The sequence below is a fragment of the Hylobates moloch genome, unplaced genomic scaffold (assembly GCF_009828535.3).
Source record: "Hylobates moloch isolate HMO894 unplaced genomic scaffold, HMol_V3 SCAFFOLD_16, whole genome shotgun sequence".
Taxonomy (NCBI): Eukaryota; Metazoa; Chordata; class Mammalia; order Primates; family Hylobatidae; genus Hylobates; species Hylobates moloch.
This window is the reverse complement of record NW_026652291.1, coordinates 22,559,517-22,578,276: the sequence shown is the minus strand read 5'-3', so window position 1 is coordinate 22,578,276 and position 18,760 is coordinate 22,559,517. Positions and strand designations below refer to the sequence as shown.

Genomic DNA, 18,760 nt, shown 5'->3' with positions numbered 1-18,760 from the left:
CTTGTCATATTTTGTCCTTAAGGCAAAATAATTTAAACTTAAATATTTGGCAATCATTGAGTGTACAGATATGTGCTTCATATCTGCAAACACACTAATGAACAGAATAAAGGTTAATTAGTTCATTAAAGTAATTTTAAAGGCATTTATATATCTTGTGAAGAACATAAGTTAGAATTACCAATGTGAGATTATCAGTACTTCAGGAGAAAGTACAATAAATAACACGTAGCCCACTAGGAGACACAAGACATTCTTACTATAAGAACTTAATTCTTTTTTTTTTTTTTTTTTGAGACAGTCTTGCTCTGTCGCCCAGGTTAGAGTGCAGTGGCGTGATCTCAGCTCACTGCAACCTCCGCCTCCCAGGTTCAAGCAAATCTCCTGTCTCAGACTCCCGAGTAGCTGGGATTACAGGCGCCCACCACCACGCCCGGCTCATTTTTGTATTTTTAGTAGAGACGAGATTTCACCATATTGGCCTGGCTGGTCTCTTTCTCCTGACCTCGTGACCTACCCGCCTCGGCCTCCCAACGTGCTCGGATTACAGGCGTGAGCCACTGCGCCTGGCCTTATAAGAACTTAATTCTTAAGCAAAGAAAAGCTGAAGTTAAACGAATAAACTCTCATTACGCTGATCAGAGTCCTCGATCTTTCTTAGCTAACTTCAGGGTGAGTAAGTGACTCTACTTGTTTTTCTATCCAGTGTGGCTTTTTCTTCAATTAATCAGAGCCCATGCACATTTGCTCGTGTCTCAGTGCACAGACCATAGAGTTTATATCATTTCCCAGCTTAAAGAGGAAACATTTCTGAGAATGTGCAAGTAGATTTTTATAAGCCTCGTTCTTTATTTTGTTCCAAATTCTGTAGTTCCTTATTACACAAATGAATCTATTCTCTTCTTTCATATAAACGCAAGTACTAGTCTTCTGAAATATATTAGCATTATTCAGTCTCAATTCCAGCATTTCACCTATCCACACAATCCTCCCTGTGAGATAACCTAGATAGCTAGTTGTCTTTATGTGGCTTATATATTGCTCTCATAAAGAACTATGGTTTACCACATTCTTTAAAACGTGTATTTTGAAATATTCCAGTCATGAAAATGTATGCTTATGCGCATAGTTTAAGAAATACATTATAAATAGAGTTGTGTCCTTATGTACTCCCTCCCCAAACATACCCTCTTTCCATACTCTCACGATGCCTACCCTCTTGGTTTTGAGATTTATTCTTTCCATATATTTCTTCATATTTTTATTTCATAAGCATATTTCCTCAACATTGTATGGCTTACAAGGCATGCATTTGAATTTTATATAAGTTGTTTTATATCAGTCATATCATTTTTTACTTGTTCTTCCTTCACTCAATTTTATGTTTGTAAGAGTCTTGCATATCAATACATATGACAAAAACTATTTTTTTTTTATTTAGAAAGTCTGTTTTCTTGGGATAGAATCCGCATAGCTGAACTCTATTCCCTAGCCTTCTTCATGGGTAAGTGTAGCTATGTAATCAAATGCTAGATAATGATATGTGAATGGAAATGATGAACTATTTCTGGTGCAAGTATTTAAACTAACAAGTATGCTCTCTGGTATCATTTCATTTCAATGTGCGGGGTAAAGTTTTGATAAGGTCCTAGAAAATGGTGAGACCAGAAAATAAAAAAACCTTGGTCACTAAATGACTTCTTGGAGAAAAGTTGACAGTTAATGAGAAATACCAACTTTTTCATTAGCTATGTGAGTAAATTAATACATTTCTATGTTATCAGAACTATTGTAAATAGCAGCTAGTGTATTCCTGACTAACACAATACTTATAGTTCTACAGCATTTGTTTATAGTGCTCTATTTCAAGTAAAAATATACAAAATTATTTAATGTATTCCTTCTGTTAGTGCACATTTTGGTAAAATTTTTCCTAATTTATAATACTTATGAACAATGCTGTAATAAGTAATATCATTTATATCTCCTTGGACAGAGCATTAAAGTTTTTCAAAGGTACATATATTTGAATGGAATATTGGTTGAAGCTAAACTTTATGGCATCTTCAGCTTTACTAGATTTTGTCATCATTGGTCTCTATGGTGTCTTCATCTTATACCCTACTGGATGTTTTTGTAAGAATGGGTAGGAATTTGAAAAAATCTTAAGTTATCTTTTGATGTATAGAGCTCAGTTTGTATATCATATTATTATTAATGATTCATTAATTGTGGAGTGGCATAAATAGAAAACAATGTTAACTGATAAATAATTATTCACTAGTCATCTATCTTTTTATATCATCTAATAATCTTATCAGCTCTGTAAGGTAATCAGGAGGACATAAAATATTTATCTCAGAAACAAGGAAAGTGATTTAATATAATAGGTTAGTCATTATACATGCAATAATGAATAATGAAAATCATGACACACATTGATAAAGATATTCACTGAATAAATAACGCTCATATGTAATTTATATAAATAAAAAACAATATAGAACCATAATCTCAATCAACTCAAGCTGGAATGTGTGCATTGGCCTTTTATTATTCAAATGTTTTTATTTTTAATATTTTGAGAGGAAAGGTAATGACATAAAAATAATTTAATTAATATAAAGATATGTATAGTATTAACTGAAAGAATAAGAACAAAGGTATAACTTCAAAACTATGAAAATGAATTTAGTGGGTCACTCTTAGCCTCTTAGCATGTTTAAAGAAATAATTAAGAAGAAAAAATTAGAGTGTAAAACACCTACATGATAAGTGTTGTTTTATAAAATACTTGTCTGAAACTTTCTATAGAGGCATAGGTTTTCAGATTTGATTGTATTTAATTTAAAGATTTCTCCAGAGGAAGCAAGACTCAAAACTAAGTTAAAGCACAAATCAGAAAATTAGAAAAAAGTTTTTAAACATTTGTAAGATATAATTTATTAATTCTAGTAATATACTCATAGTATGTTACTATTATACTACATATCTATGTAAAATATGTATACACAGAAGTGGTTTCCATAAATTGATAGGAAAATAATAAATTTTTAATAAAAATGGGCAAGAAATATTAGCATATGGTTCATAGAAAAAAGAGTAAATTGCAATTGAATGAAAATATCCTAATGACACTAAGAGATTTTTTTAAATGAAAAATACTAAATAACTATATTTATTTCACTCAAACTATAAAATTATTAAGGTACATATATATTCAGGAAAACTTCTTAGGAAATAGTATATCTCATGAGTTGTTTGAAGTTATATGGAAAGTCTTGGTAGGTGGCATGGACTTGTTTTCTTAAAATAAAAACACATGTTTAATTTGCTGTTTGTTCTACGTATAATTTTAACTAAGTACAAATATAAAACTTTGGATTTTGAGTTTTCGATGCTTAAATTTTTATTTAGTTAATAGAAAAAATGAAGTGTATTCCTTTACTATTGTTACCTAACAAGTTAACACAACCTTATTGGCACAAAGCAAGACACATTTATTATTTAAAAGTTTTTGTTAATTAGATGTCCTGGCATAGCTTCCTGGATCCTTTCTTCTCAAGGTGTTAGTTGGGCTGTATTCACATCTGGAAGTTCAACTGGGGAAAATCCATTTCTGAGTTCACTCGGGTTGTCAGCAGAATTAATTTCCTTTTTTTTTTTTCTTTTTTTTTTTTTTTATTATACTTTAGGTTTTAGGGTACATGTGCACAATGTGCAGGTTTGTTACATATGTATCCATGTGCCATGTTGATTTCCTGCACCCATTAGCTCGTCATTTAGCATTAGGTATATCTCCTAATGCTGTCCCCGCCCCCCCCACCCCCCACCCCACAACAGTACCCGGAATGTGATGTTCCCCTTCCTGTGTCCATGAGTTCTCATTGTTCAATTCCCACCTATGAGTGAGAACATGCGGTGTTTGGTTTTTTGTCCTTGCGATAGTTTACTGAGAATGATGTTTTCCAGTTTCATCCATGTCCCTACAAAGGACACGAACTCATCATTTTTTATGGCTGCATAGTATTCCATGGTGTATATGTGCCACATTTTCTTAATCCAGTCTATCATTGTTGGACATTTGGGTTGGTTCCAAGTCTTTGCTATTGTGAATAGTGCCACAATAAACATACGTGTGCATGTGTCTTTATAGCAGCATGATTTATAGTCCTTTGGGTATATACCCAGTAATGGGATGGCTGGGTCAAATGGTATTTCTAGTTCTAGATCCCTGAGGAATCGCCACACTGACTTCCACAATGGTTGAACTAGTTTACAGTCCCACCAACAGTGTAAAAGTGTTCCTATTTCTCCACATCCTCTCCAGCACCTGTTGTTTCCTGACTTTTTAATGATGGCCATTCTAACTGGTGTGAGATGGTATCTCACTGTGGTTTTGATTTGCATTTCTCTGATGGCCAGTGATGATGAGCATTTCTTCATGTGTTTTCTGGCTGCATAAATGTCTTCTTTTGAGAAGTGTCTGTTCATGTCCTTTGCCCACTTTTTGATGGGGTTGTTTGTTTTTTTCTTGTAAATTTGTTTGAGTTCATTGTAGATTCTGGATATTAGCCCTTTGTCAGATGAGTAGGTTGCAAAAATTTTCTCCCATTCTGTAGGTTGCCTGTTCACTCTGATGGTAGTTTCTTTTGCTGTGCAGAAGCTCTTTAGTTTAATGAGATCCCATTTGTCAATTTTGGCTTTTGTTGCCATTGCTTTTGGTGTTTTAGACATGAAGTCCTTGCCCACGCCTATGGCCTGAATGATATTGCCTAGGTTTTCTTGTAGGATTTTAATGGTTTTAGGTCTAACATTTAAGTCTTTAATCCATCTTGAATTAATTTTTGTATAAGGTGTAAGGAAATTAAATAAATGGTGCTGGGAAAACTGGCTAGCCATATGTAGAAAGCTGAAACTGGATCCCTTCCTTACACCTTATACAAGAATTAATTTCCTTAAAGTGATGGGACTGAGAGCACCTGCTTCTTGCTGGCTGGGTTCTAGAGGCCAGCCACTCCAAGCTCCTTGAGACCATTCATATTTCCTTGACACTTTGGTTTCTTCTACATGGTTGCTTACTTTATAAAGACACAAAGGAGGCTCTCTAGATTACATTTGAGAGTTTTTAGATTACTAAAATGAAATTTTTATATGATGTGAGGTCATCACAGGAATGACATTCTGTCACCTTTGCCATATTTCATTGGTTAGAAGCAAGTCATAGATATAATCCATATTCAATGGGAGGGGAATAACACAAAGAATAATAATACCAAGAAGTGGGGTTCATGGGAGGCCTAGAGTCAATCTACCACATGAAGGGAACATGATCACTATCCTAAAACAAATCATAAATGCTATGGTTTGAATGTGTCCCCTAAAGTTCATGTGTTTGAAACATATCCCCAATGCAACAGTGTTGGGAGGTATAGCCTGATAAAAGGTGATTAGGGCATGAATGGATTAGTGTTATTATCACAGTTGTGAGTTTGTTGTTGCAAGAGTGCTTTTGCTATGAAAGCTGGTTCAACACCCTTTTGCTATCTTTCTCTTGCTCACACTGTCTTGCCCTTCCACCAGGGGAAGAGTCAGCAAGAAGGCCCTGGCCAGATATAGATCCCTTGATCTTGAATTTTCCAATCTCTATAGGAAATACATTTCTGATCTTTATAAGTTACCTGGTCTCTGGTATTCTGTTATAGCAGCACAAAATGAACTAAAAAAAAAAAAATAATGGTACTAAGAGTTGGGACTGTTGCTATAACTAATACCTAAAAATGTGGAAGCAGTTTTGGAACCATGTAATGGGTAAAGATTAGAAGAATTTGGAGGCACAGGCTAGAGAATGCTTACATTACTAAGAATGATGCATTAAAGACAACTCTGGTGAGGGCTCAGAAAAAGACAGGAGCTGTAGAGAGAGACTAAAACTATTTAGGAATTTCTTAAGTAGTCAAGATCAGAATGTTGGTTAAAATAGGGACAGTAAAAGCCACTCTGATGTGGTCTGAGATGGAAATGAAGAACATGGCACTGGAAACTGGAGTAAAGGCCATCCTTTCAACAAAGTTGCAAAGAGATTGTCAGAACTGTGTCTAAGTCCTAGGTCTTTATGGAAGACAGAACTTAGCAGTGATGAACTAGGGTATCAGACAGAAGAAATATCTAGGTAGCAAAACATTCAAAGTACCTCATGGCTTCTTTTGACCACGTTCAGTAACGTAAGAAAAGATAAATCAATTTATAGATGGAATTTATAATGAAAAGGGAAGCAGAACAAAAAGATTTGGAAAACTCTCAGCCTGGCCCCATAAAGAATAAAAAAGTGTGTTCAGGAGAAAATACTAAGGGTGTGGCCATCAACCATTTGCTAAAGGGATTAAAATACATAGAAGGCAGTCGTGGTGACATCCACATTGTGCTGACTCTGTAGGCATGCAGAGTGTGTGGGCTGTGAGGTCATGGTGCTCTCTACCTAGATTTCAAAGGATGTTGAGGATGGCTTGGGGACCCGGGCAAGAACACACAACAGAGGCAAAGCCACTGCAGAGAATTCACACTCAGGCAATTCCTAGTGGAACTATGAGAGTGAGGTTACCACTGAGACCCTAGAACTGCAGAGCTACCAGCACGAAATACCTTCTGGGAGAGCTGCAGGCATAAGACCCCAACCCATGAGAGCTGTGCAGGCTTAGCCCAGCAAAGCCAAAGGGTTGTTGCTCCCTGAGACCTTAGAGACCCACCCTCCAAGGAGTCAAAGGAGACCATTCTTCAGCTTTAAGATTTCATGTTTTTTTGCCCTGTTGGGTTTTGGATTTACTTGGCGCCAGTTATCTCTTCCTTTTGAGTATTTCTCTCCACTGGAATGTGAATGTCTGTCCTGTGCCTGTCCTGCAGTGGTATTTTGAAAGTAGATAAGTTGTTTTGATTTAACAAACTTACAGGTGAAGAGATTTCTATATTAACTCTCACACATATCCTGATTTAGATGAGACTTTGTACATTGGACTTTTGATTTAATGCAGGAAAGATTTAAGACTTTTGGAGCTACTGAGATGGAATGAATGTATTTTGCACTCTGAGAAGACATGAATTTTGGTGGCCAGGGGTAGAATGCTATAGTTTGAATGTGTTCCCCAAAGTTCATGTGTTGAAAACTTAATCCCCAATGCAACATGTTGGTACAGGGCACCTAATAAAAAGTGAGTAGGACATGGGTGGATTAATGTTGCTATATCACTAGTAAGGTAGTTTCTCAAGATTGGGCTTGTTATAAAAGTGAGTTTGGCCTCCTCTTGCTTCTCTCTCTTGCTTGTGCCGTCTTGATCATCTGCCTTCCACCATGGGTTGACACAACAAGAAGGTTCTCACCAGATGCCAGCAACTTAACCTTGAACTTATCAGCCTCTAGAAATGTTAGAAAAAAATCTTTGTTCTTTATAAATTACCTGGTATCAGATATTCTGTTGTAATAACACAAATTGACAAAAACAATAACTAAATTATAATTTTAAAATCAAAGAGTATCTTAGGATTTCTTATAGGTAGACTCTTAACACATAGTAATACAAATTGCATGTATTGTATGCTTTGAATGAGTTATTTCTTTTCAAGTTTGTGTGACATTTTATTATTTACAAAACAGAGTGAAATTCTGAAATACAATTAAATATTTTAAGACTACGTATTATATATTCATGAAAAATTGAGTAAATTTCCAGTTGCTTTCTTTCTAATTATCCATAACTTTCAAATGCAAAGGAAAAGCAGTTTAGTTTTTTTTTTAATTTAAGCTATGCTGAGATAAATTTCAAGTCAGGGGGAGCTATAACTCAGAGAGGTTATGTAAATAATTAACCTTTGAAAATAATACTTGCAATATGAACATACATATCAATAAAAATAATTACCAGATTCTATTCACCTTTAGCCAAAGATTGCAGTGGGTAATTTAGAAAACATTGAAAATATTTGCATATCATTCAGAGTATTACATTTTCTCAGGTTCTCGGTATTAATAGGCCAAGACAACAAAGCTTCTATATCAGTGTGTAAAAAGAGGCACGGTGATTATTTAATTGACAAGCAGTAACAAGCTCTTCATTAGAAAAACAATGCTAAGCTTTATTTGTTGATTTTACTGCTTAGGACAATAAGCTGATTTCATAAGTTGTCATTGTTAGACCTTACATTGTAAAACGAATTTTCCAACAAAAATCAGACAAGGAAGAAGAGGTATTGCTATAAAAATAGAAGGTTTTTAATGAGTTTGTTTATCTATTCATCAATATGTGGTCTTTACAAAAGGGTAAAACATAGGCATATAAAAACAACTTATTTTGGGTGTGAAACATTTAAACAGCTATTTATTCAGTTTCTGTTTATGCACCATTGAAATTCTATTTGCTCTTTGATTCTTTCTAGCAGATTTAAAATAACTGAGATCTTCATCCTCTTGTATATATGATAAATGAGATTAAGATACTTCCATTGTTAAGAGTAACCTTTAATTGCCATGATTAAAGAAAATCACATTCTTATATTGGAAGAAGGTACCCACCACAGGTTCCTTTGCCTTTCTTTGGAGATTCTGATAGTCACTCTTACGTCCAAAGATTTTTTTTTTTCTGATCTCTTTTTTCATATTTTTTGAGGTATTTAGGAGGAAATTAGGTTTATTCTAGTTTCACAGTTTATTGACACTCGGTGTAAATGGTACACTGACATGACTCCTAGGTGTTGTAAGTGTGGGATTTTCTCCTATGTCCATCCCCAGTTCAACCTGTTCCCTCTCACTTTCCGTGCTCACAATCTGCTACTCTTCCTTCAGGAATGAGTGCTGTAAAATATTTTAATTACGTGGATAATTCACCTTTGAGAGGAATATTGTACATCTCGTGTAAAATATGGAGTTGGGTGCAGTACACCTGGGCCTTGGAATGGATACGAGGAATAGCAGGGATCACCAACAAAATACTAATGGGAGGGCTTCTTGAAAAGTCCAAACTTGTAAAATCACTTCCCAGAAATTAGCTGATTTGTCAAAAAAATAAAAATGGGAAATAGTTTTGTCATTTAAAAAGTGGGCAAGGATACACAACACATAATTTGAGAAATTTTTGTTAAATATTGTTTACAAAGAACTGGATTAAAGTAACAAGAAGCCTGTTCACAATTCTAATAAAAAAACCCGGTAAATTGTTGTATAAAGTCAGTGAATAACACTCAGGACTCATCTCTAAATTAGAAGAAGGGATAAGTAAAGCCAATTCCAAGAGAGATCCAGACCACTCTGCCTGGAGAGTTTTCAACTTCCAGCCTGTATCATGCAGCATTTGAGAACTCCTGCTATGGGCCTCAATTATAAAATTCAGTATAATTTTATAAAGTACAAAATTTAGTAACCAGTCCTCTATCAGTTTTTCATTTATTGATTTTGGCCATTGTACTTTGCTGATGTAAGATGTTAATAATTGAAAAGCCTAGGGAAATGATATATACAAACTCTGTATTATTTCATCAAATTGTAAATAGAAATTATTTAAATATGAAATGCTTATACATATTTCTGTAAATAAGAAAAGTCTATTTTCTAAGCAACAAAATCCCCTATAGAAAGAGAAGTGTTTTCTTTGGTAAGTACCAAAGTTTATTAGCTACTTTAGATGAGAGGTAAGTTTCCTAAGAAATTTTTTTAATAATACAAGATAGTGAGCTAGTTTATAAATTAAAGTGGGGCGACAGCTATCTTCTTGGATGTCTTTACACAATGGAGTACACAAGGGGTGGAGCAGAACTGCTGGGAACATTAGAAACAATTAGAAGTTTGTAGAGACAAAGGCAGAACAGGTGAGATGGCTGGCAGCCAGAGCAGGCCTTTGAATGAACAGCTGTGATGTCTGAATGAGGATTCATTTTAAGTATATTCTGTGAAGTGTGACTTCTATGACTTCTCTTGCCTATACCTCTATGACATTCTCAATAACATCTACTTCTCTTGCTAACATATTGAGAAAAAGGATGCTTTATTTATTTATCTTTTTATTTATTTAGGCATAGAGCTGAAGTATTATGTCCCCAATGCTGTTTCAGGAAATCCCTCCAATATTTGTGCAAAACTTTGGAGATATTCTTTTCCTCTCTCAATTACTAGTGAGGGAGAAAGGACAAGTGTATTCAAAGACAAGATCCAGCCTACATTAGAGGTAGGAGTAGCATCTGTATCTCTTGGTGAATTGCGCTACCTGGCAATAGTGGGTAGATGCACGGATAAATATTCAAATGTGTATGCACACAAAGACTATTTTTGAGGAAGCCAGCACAGAAATCCTAAAGTCATATGTATCTAGGAACCGAAGCATATCTCTCCTAATCTAGACTCTTTTTTAGTACATTTTATAGGTGCATCTGAATGTAATAGCTTTGTCAAAATCTTTCTTTCACTCTTCACAGGTTTTAAGAGAAGCCGGAAACTGTATTTGATCCTCAACCCCTCAGTAACAAGGACACTCTTAAAATTAATCAGGATTTAATTCTAAACAACACATATTTATTACATACCTACTATGTTCTGAAAACATTAAGATGATTTATGGCATACAGTGGACATACAGGTGTCTCCTCTTTTGTTGTGATGTACTTGTTCTACGTATTTCCCTGTTTTGGGTCATGATTTTTTTTCTAGGATTTGTTTATCTGTTTCTCTGACTTTCTGATTTCTAGTTACTTTAAATTTTAATTATTTGCTTCTTCTTTAGTCACCTAGATTTCTTGCTTGTCTTTATCAAGGGTGTGTCATTCTTTTGATTCCTGTATGTTCACACAACTCGAGTCCATTCTTGTCCTACTGTTCTTACCACCATAGTTCTCCATTTTCCTGGTACTAGCTAATTTCTTGGCCCTAACATAATGCTCAATACTCTGCTTCATTTAATCAATATTTACTGACTGAGGAGGTCCGGGAAGGAAGACTATCCTTATTGATTTTTCCTGTGAGTTCTTAGACAAGTATGCTTCCCTGTGAATTCTCCCTCTATCCTTTCCTTCTGAACTCAGTCCAAGATGCAGGAAAACAGAACAGTTTGCATTCCCCTACTAATCCTTTTGGCAAGTGTGGTTGATGGTACATAAAAGAAAACATTAGCTTCAACAAGTCAATAATAGTATGTAACATGAGCCTCAATTTTTCTTTCTTATTTTAAGGTAATGAGAGTAAATTTAGCCCAAATGTGTTCCTGCTGTCTAGTTTATTTTAGGGCAATTTAAGAAATAATTCTCCACTGTACGGTTCATGTTCAACTTTGAAATCATCAGGTTAGCAATAGTGAGCTGTTATCTGCAAGTTAATTCAGATTCAATTTCAGTGGATAAAGATACAAAGTAACTCAAATTGCCATCTTCCTGGTTCAGAAATAATTCTTTGGAAATTGGAGCCTAGGTGACGGGAGAACATTCTCTGTAAAGTTAATTTAAATTAACAGATTCAATTTCATATGTGTTATGAGCCACCTGAATTTCCAGATGGGTACTGTAACATTTAAACAGAAATTCCACTTAGAACTCATTCCCTACACTGGCATACAATCCTGGTAAAATCATCTCTCAGAAACACATCAACACAGGTGCAGTGGAAGATAATCATCACAATTTTCCACAAAAGTGACTTTGTTAAGAATGCAGAGAGAAGGCAGGAATTACTAAAGATTTCAGAGGTATCATAATTTAAGCAGACTTATTTCAAATGAGAGCAATATTTGCTAATATTGCTTTCAGAAGAAATCAAATAAATACATTATTAAACGAAGCTGAAACCAGAATTCCAATGCATAATAATGCCAAAAATCCCTAAAGTATTTATAAGCAGTGCTTAAAGTATAGCTTCTGAAGAGTTTTCTTTGCTCGCTTTTCAAATTATTTTATTGTTTTAAATAGCACTGTTTTTTAATGTTAGAATTGAGGAATTCTAGACATGAATATATTTGATTATCTTTGTGATAATTGAGAGAAGATTTAGGTGACAGTAAGAACGAAAGAAAATCCTTTATGTAAAATACAAACAATAAATTGAGGATTATATGTAAGTTTAGATACATAAATCCACTTGCAAATATGATTATGGTTCTCTATATCTTAAATTGCAACATAATTTAAATTTTGTCTTTAAGGCAAATTACGTAATAATTTGATAATCAAACTAAAGTGTTGGAAAAATTAAAAACAGGATGACTGTCATTTGTACACCCATTCTGTGCCAATTTTAAGAACATTTTCAAATCAAATTCCAAATTGATGGTCATTGACATCTTTGAATCCACAAGTCATAACATTTAATGATTGTCCTTAATCTTACTAATAATCTAGAATTTACTTCCAAAAGTTATTTCCCTCTGCTTAAACATATTCATGTAGAATATTCTTTTTATTCTGGCTCTTCTTTATACATTTCATCATTTTTTTTTTCAAATAGTTCAATAGGAATGTAATAGACCAAGAGGGCTGCTCACTCTCAACCCTTCTTGCTTTATATTCTCTAATCTTTCATCTTGTTAACACCAGACCCCTATGTCAGCATTTCAGCATTACCTCCCTCCTACAATTGTACCATGGACAAGGCAACAGGCATAAACTCAGTGCACCTCTCTCAAGTAGTTTCTCTATAAATTTCTCACAGAAGTTTCTAGCATCTCTAATGCATGGGTAGAAGACTGTAAATAGTAGCTAGTTTCCAAAGATGGCTGCCCAATGAACCATTCTTCCCAGAATCCCTGCCCTATTGTGCTTTCTTCCTTTTGAATTTTTGTTGCTCCTTGAATTCTGAACCATTAAAATAGAGTATTGTGACATTCAGGGATTTCCAAGCATGAGTCAGAAGAAGTCTTGAGGTTTCCAACTGGACTCCTTTTCAATTGTTCTTCTTAGGATAATCTCTTTTGGAAACCAGCCTCCCTGCTTTGAGTAGCCCAAGTCAGAGAGAGCACCAGATATAGGTGCCCTGGTAGATATCCCTAGCTGAGGTCCTGGCTGAGGTCCTGGCTGAGGTCTTGGCTGAGCACCAGATATAGGTGCCCTGGTAGATATCCCTAGCTGAGGTCGTGGCTGAGGTCTTGGCTAACAGCCATTATCTGTGGGCAGCCATAGGACTGAGCTATCTTGGACACCCAGTTTAGCCAAGCATCTGACTATAATCACACGAGAGGTCCCCAAGTAAAAACTACCCATCTGAGCCCAGTCAAGTCACAGATTTGCGAGAGATAAAAATAAATTGTTGTGTTAATACAGTAAGTATCAAGGTAGTTTGCTATCAAACAAATAGATAATCAGAATACCGTGTAAGGAAATAATATTTCTACTATTTGTATTGTTCAGATTAGCCTAAATCTAACAAAGTAATAAACCTATGAATACATCTGGCTACTAGCACTGAAGGCCATTTTACAGGGGTCATTCAACTAATAAATTTCTCATTTCTTAGTGCCAGTTTCTTATTGACAAGTCAGTGAAATCAACAGATCTGTAACAATGGCAAAGTAGGTACAAGGAATTAATAAAAAATGTTATTTAAAACAAAATGCTCCATGATTTGTTAAATAAATTGAATATATCTGTATTTAATAATGCCAAGATTTTTAAGTTAGCAAAAGTAATTTACATTTACCATTAACCATTTATATCAAATGACTTGCTTATTTGTGTATCTTTAACCTATTTTAGCAGTTTTCCACTAAATTTAATTGAAACAATATAATTAAATATTCTTTAAATGAGACTGCTTAAATACAGATTCGCATTAGGTTTCAAATGTTACCTCCTCAGATAAGCTCTTATGCTGACTCTATTTTAAATTGACACACACACAGCTCTCACGTAGTTGATTTTCTGTTTTATTTCTTTCATAGCTCTTACAATTTTCTTGAATTGGCTCATTTCTTTTCTTGTTTACTCTTGTCACCACCACTTTGGAATGAAAGTTCCATGAGAGGAGGGTCTTGGTATCTCTTGTTATCCCGAAGATTTCTGGTTCATTATATTCCTTAAGGCTTACATGCTGCTTAGGACAGATTAGGCCTTCAATCATACTTGTTAATAAATGAATGAATAATTTAGAATTTTTCAAATGCCTTAGGTTTGGGTCTCTATATTAAAAGCAGGAAAAAGCAAACAAATAATATAAAATTCTCCTACACTAAATGTTTTCTTCCTCTTGCCTTGCTAATTTATGAAATCTCAATTTTCAAAATATTCTTGTCTTTAGTACTTTTCAACAAGCATAATTATTTGATAGAAAAGGAGATAAAGGAATCATAATATCTGTGTCATGGTTGGAGGGTTCTGACACCAGTTGTATCTATAAACCAAGTGGCAGAAGCTTCTTTTACTCAGTATTTTTCATCAGCAGACTATGTAAAGTTGTATCTTTGTGGTTTCTAGTGTAGTTTTGAATATCTAATAAAATACTTGATACAAGGCAGTTTGAAGAGTTAAAGTCACTATAGCAAAGTAAAAGCACATGATTACTAACCTTTAATGTTATCCTTAAGTCAAACATAAAACGTATTTTAATACTGCTCTTTTAAATATCTGTGGCAATTTCAACAGATTTTACGTATTCTAATCAATTTTTTCCATGCAGTGAAAACTATTTGTTTCTCAAAAATGAATCACTCCACTTTTAAGACACCAGTGTTTCTTACCTGTTATATAACAGACAAGTTCTCATATGTATGTGTGTGTATAAGAATAATACATATGTATTTGTGTATATACACAGTTGTACGTGTGTGTGTGTGTGTGTGTGTGTGTGTATCATCCTGTCTTCATAACAATATGTGGAAACATCCAACTGACAAACTATTTAAGTTTAGGGAAATTTACATATGAATTAAACCATTTATTAATGTGTTGATTTCTATATTCTAAGTCCTCTTAGTGGTGATTACTATGCACTGTTTCAGGTGTTCCAGGTGTATGAATTAAATCCTCAAGCCAACATACATGTCTATCTCTTTTGGAATTTACATTCAGTTTGATTTTAAGAGTCTATTCACGAAATGGAATATGCACATTATTGTCATTATTGTCCACAAATGATTTAGTTAACATAGAAAGAGTCTAATTCAAAAAAGCTAGAGTCCATATTCAACTATCTGTTTATTACTTTAACGGACTTCTATTATTGTGTTAAGTGTTTAGGAAACAAATGTGATTAGGACACTGCCTGGAAACTTAAGATCTTCACAATCTGTGCAAGGTGGGTGTGGGGTGGGGCAGGAACAAATATTCAAGTATTGAAATAGATTGATATTTGTTCTCCTAGACAGGTAGCCTTGGAGGAAAGGACCATGTTAATGCTCAGAAAAAAATGACCTGGTGCTACTGCTAGGTTGTTCCTATCTTGTTAATAACCCTGTTACTATTGATACTCGTGTAAGTAGTGTTAGAAACATGTTTGAATTTAATGGGAAAAGGAAACTAATTTGCAATCTTAGAGCTACTATAAATGGCATATTTGAAGTAAATTAAGGAGATAGGTGTTATTAAGTCTTTCTTTTTTTCCCAGATTTTACACTTCTATCAGCTCATTAGAGGCAGGCAGCTCATTATTTGGTTTATAACCAAATTGGAAAATGTTCTCCAAAGGGTAGAAGACTCTACAAAGAGTATTGGTATTGAGGGAAATGATTTAATAACTGCTTCTTGAGGTTTGGACTTGGAGTCTTACAAGTAGTTCAACTTAGAATTACACAAATAACAAGGGCTAACATTTCTCAGAATTACAAGCCAAGAGACAATGATTAGTTGGAGCCAGTAAGATACATTGTCAGGTGCATGGATTTTTATAGATAACTTGGAAAGTAGAAGTAAAATATCTGACTATATTTTTCCAGTTCCCGTGGGAGACTCTCAGCATTCAGTCATGGAATCAGAAGTCTTGATACCATACAAGACTTTAAGTAGACTAAGTAGAATCAGTGCAGGCTGTATTCTTTGTATATTTTTAAAGCTTATCAATCACATAGGGTCATCATGTATGATATGACTCTTAAGGTCCAAGAAACGCTAGTTCTAGGCTCAGTCCAGTGGCTTACGTCTGTAATTCTAGCAATTTGAGTGGCCAAGGCAGGTTTTCTTGAGGCCACAAGTTTGAGACCAGCCTGGGCAACTTAGTGAGACCCCATATGCACACACACACAAAAATAAAAATAAAAAAATGAAATAAAATAAAAATGAAATACTAGTTCTCAGGAAGAATTAACTTTTCTTTTTAATAAAGAAGTGGGGAATTCTCTCATTCCCCTTTCCTGAAAATACGAAATTCAGATGGAAGATGCCCTTACCAAAGTAGCTCACCAGCACACACCATGCATCCTTTCCCCTAAGTGTTTGTTTCAACATGTAGTGGCTCTGTTCCTTTTAAAAGCGCCAGTTAAGAATGTAAAGTAGTTGCTCTCACCAGCAGTCTTAATACTTATAGTGAGTTCACCACCTTCACACAATGGGATTAATTAAAATACTGTATATATAAATTCTCTGTAAATTTTTAAGCTCTAAAAAGGTATCATTAATGGTCCTTTACCACTTAAGCTTCCGAACGAATGAAACATGAGGAAATTTTGATGTGGTGGTTTTAGTGAAATGACAACGCCATTAAAATGAGCTACTCCTGTGGAGGGGAGTTGGAGCATCAGCTGAAAACTGAAAGACCGGAAGTTTTTGGAGGTCAAACCTCTAAAATGAAAGTTAGGGCAATGCAAAAAGATGCGGAGTGTAAATAATAGGTGCTCCATACACGTCTATTCCCTTCACCTTACTTTATAATTTTTATTGAAGTCAGAAACAAGCAAGATCAACATCCTTTATATGCATGTGCTAGGAAGGTTTCATGAAAATGAGTGAAAAAATCTTTGAAAAATGAATGTTGCTTAATAATACTTGTAATATGGTGTAACCCAGGAATACAACGTCCTTGGAGTCAACATTATATACTCAGGTTCATTTTATCTTGCTCCATTCTACATATTCATAGTCTTTTTGGTACATACTCACCACTGACAGCTCAGCTCATTATAGCAATCCAAGGAAGACAGAAAACAGAGTGCAAACATGTATCTCAGGCCCTGCATTGTCAGTCAAGGACAAAGTAATAACATAGGGAAATTTCTCCTTCCTCAAGTTGGGTAATATTCGGCTTTATGCGTGCAATTCTGTTCTAAGTTACATATGAGCATAAAGCATTCTGTAATTTTGCATCTAAAATTAAAATAATTTCATACACCACATAAGAGTCAATAGAAAAAAACGGTAAAATGGAAGGATGTAAAAGGCAATTGGGGAATTATTTATTCAAAAGAAAATTATTTTTTTGAAGTGGCAAAATGCAGACAGTAGGAGACTATCATAATAAAATATAACTAATAATAATAGCTAATACAGTTTAATAATAGATTCAATTAATATCTTCTTTATGATTTACAATGAACATATTAAGAATAGGTATTATGCAAGGGGCAATAGAGTCACATCTTATCATTGTCAAACACTCAAATAGAAAATAGTATTTCTTGAGGAGAAAACAAACAAAGATAAGCAGAGAGGTAGCGGAATGTACATGGTATATGAATTGTTAGTATATCACAGAGCGATGTCCTTAGGATACATAAAGCTGATCTACATGTGCCATGGCCAGGGTTCCAGGAAAGAGATACCACAGCCCTCACTTTTAGGGGTGCAGGAAATAAACCTCACTGTGAGTCTGAAAAGTGAAAGCTCTTTAATCAAGGATGTGACCTTATTAGAAAAGGAGATATTTGAAGCTCAGGGCTGGTTCTTTCACTAACCTAACTCAGTCCCAGTGATGTCTGCTAACCAAAGGAGGAAGTGAGCCTTCAGATTACCATTCGTCTTTCCTCAGTGGGTCTTATTAGCACTTATATAGATGAAGAAGCAGATACTTAATTGACAGACTTCAAGTTTCTCACCCAAGATCCTACAGGAATTTAACAAGAGTTAAAGAAGTAAAATGGGCCTGTAATTTTATTTCTTTTTGTTTTGTATTTTGTTCTATGACCTTGCATAATGAATTGAGGATCTTTCTTCAGTATGTGTTAACATCATTTGAGTAAAGTAAGAGTTTTCTGTTTCTTGTGTGTGTGTGTGTGTGTGTGTGTTTTAATTTGTATGAGAAAACAATTGGGAGTTAGTTTTATTTTTTTGGAGGTGGTGGGTGTAGGCAAGATTTGTTGATTATTCAATTTATTTCATTGTTATTGGTTTGTTTAGGTTTTCTATTCATATTTCTTCTTGTGTTAATTTTTATAAGTAATATTTTTCTAGATAAATTTCCATTTTAATTAGGTTTTAACATGTACTATTATAAAGTTATGGTTATAATTTTAAAGTAACCTTTATTGATCTGCATCTACATGCATTTTTCTCCCTTTGTATTGATAAATCTTCCAAACTTGTACCTAATTTATTATGTCCTTCAGTTTCATCCTTAATATGGTTTCTTTAGATCTTTTAAAGTCCTATTCTGCTTAATCCGTTCTTTATTATTTCCAAGTGTGTTTCTATTAGCTAAATTTTCTACAGCTTTTGGGTCACATTTGCTGTAGTGTCATGTCTGGTAATTTCGTATCAGATTTCTGACACAGTGAATGGCACATGTTTGAGTATATGGAACTGATTATATTCTTTTGAAGAATGTTGATGCTTATTATGGCAGGCTTGATCTTTTCAAGGCTTAGTTTTAAGCATCTTT

At 34.4% G+C, this 18,760-nt stretch overlaps 1 long non-coding RNA gene across 1 annotated transcript in view; it reads left to right on the top strand.

The window, feature by feature from the left end:
• Positions 1–576: 576 nt before the first annotated feature.
• The window catches only part of LOC131381429 (uncharacterized), an 83,484-nt gene continuing 65,300 nt past the window's right edge, over positions 577–18,760 (top strand). The window contains exons 1-2 of the long non-coding RNA XR_009210199.1: positions 577–672; positions 1,442–1,504. This is a non-coding gene — a long non-coding RNA (uncharacterized LOC131381429). The remainder of the gene's footprint in view (positions 673–1,441; positions 1,505–18,760) is intronic.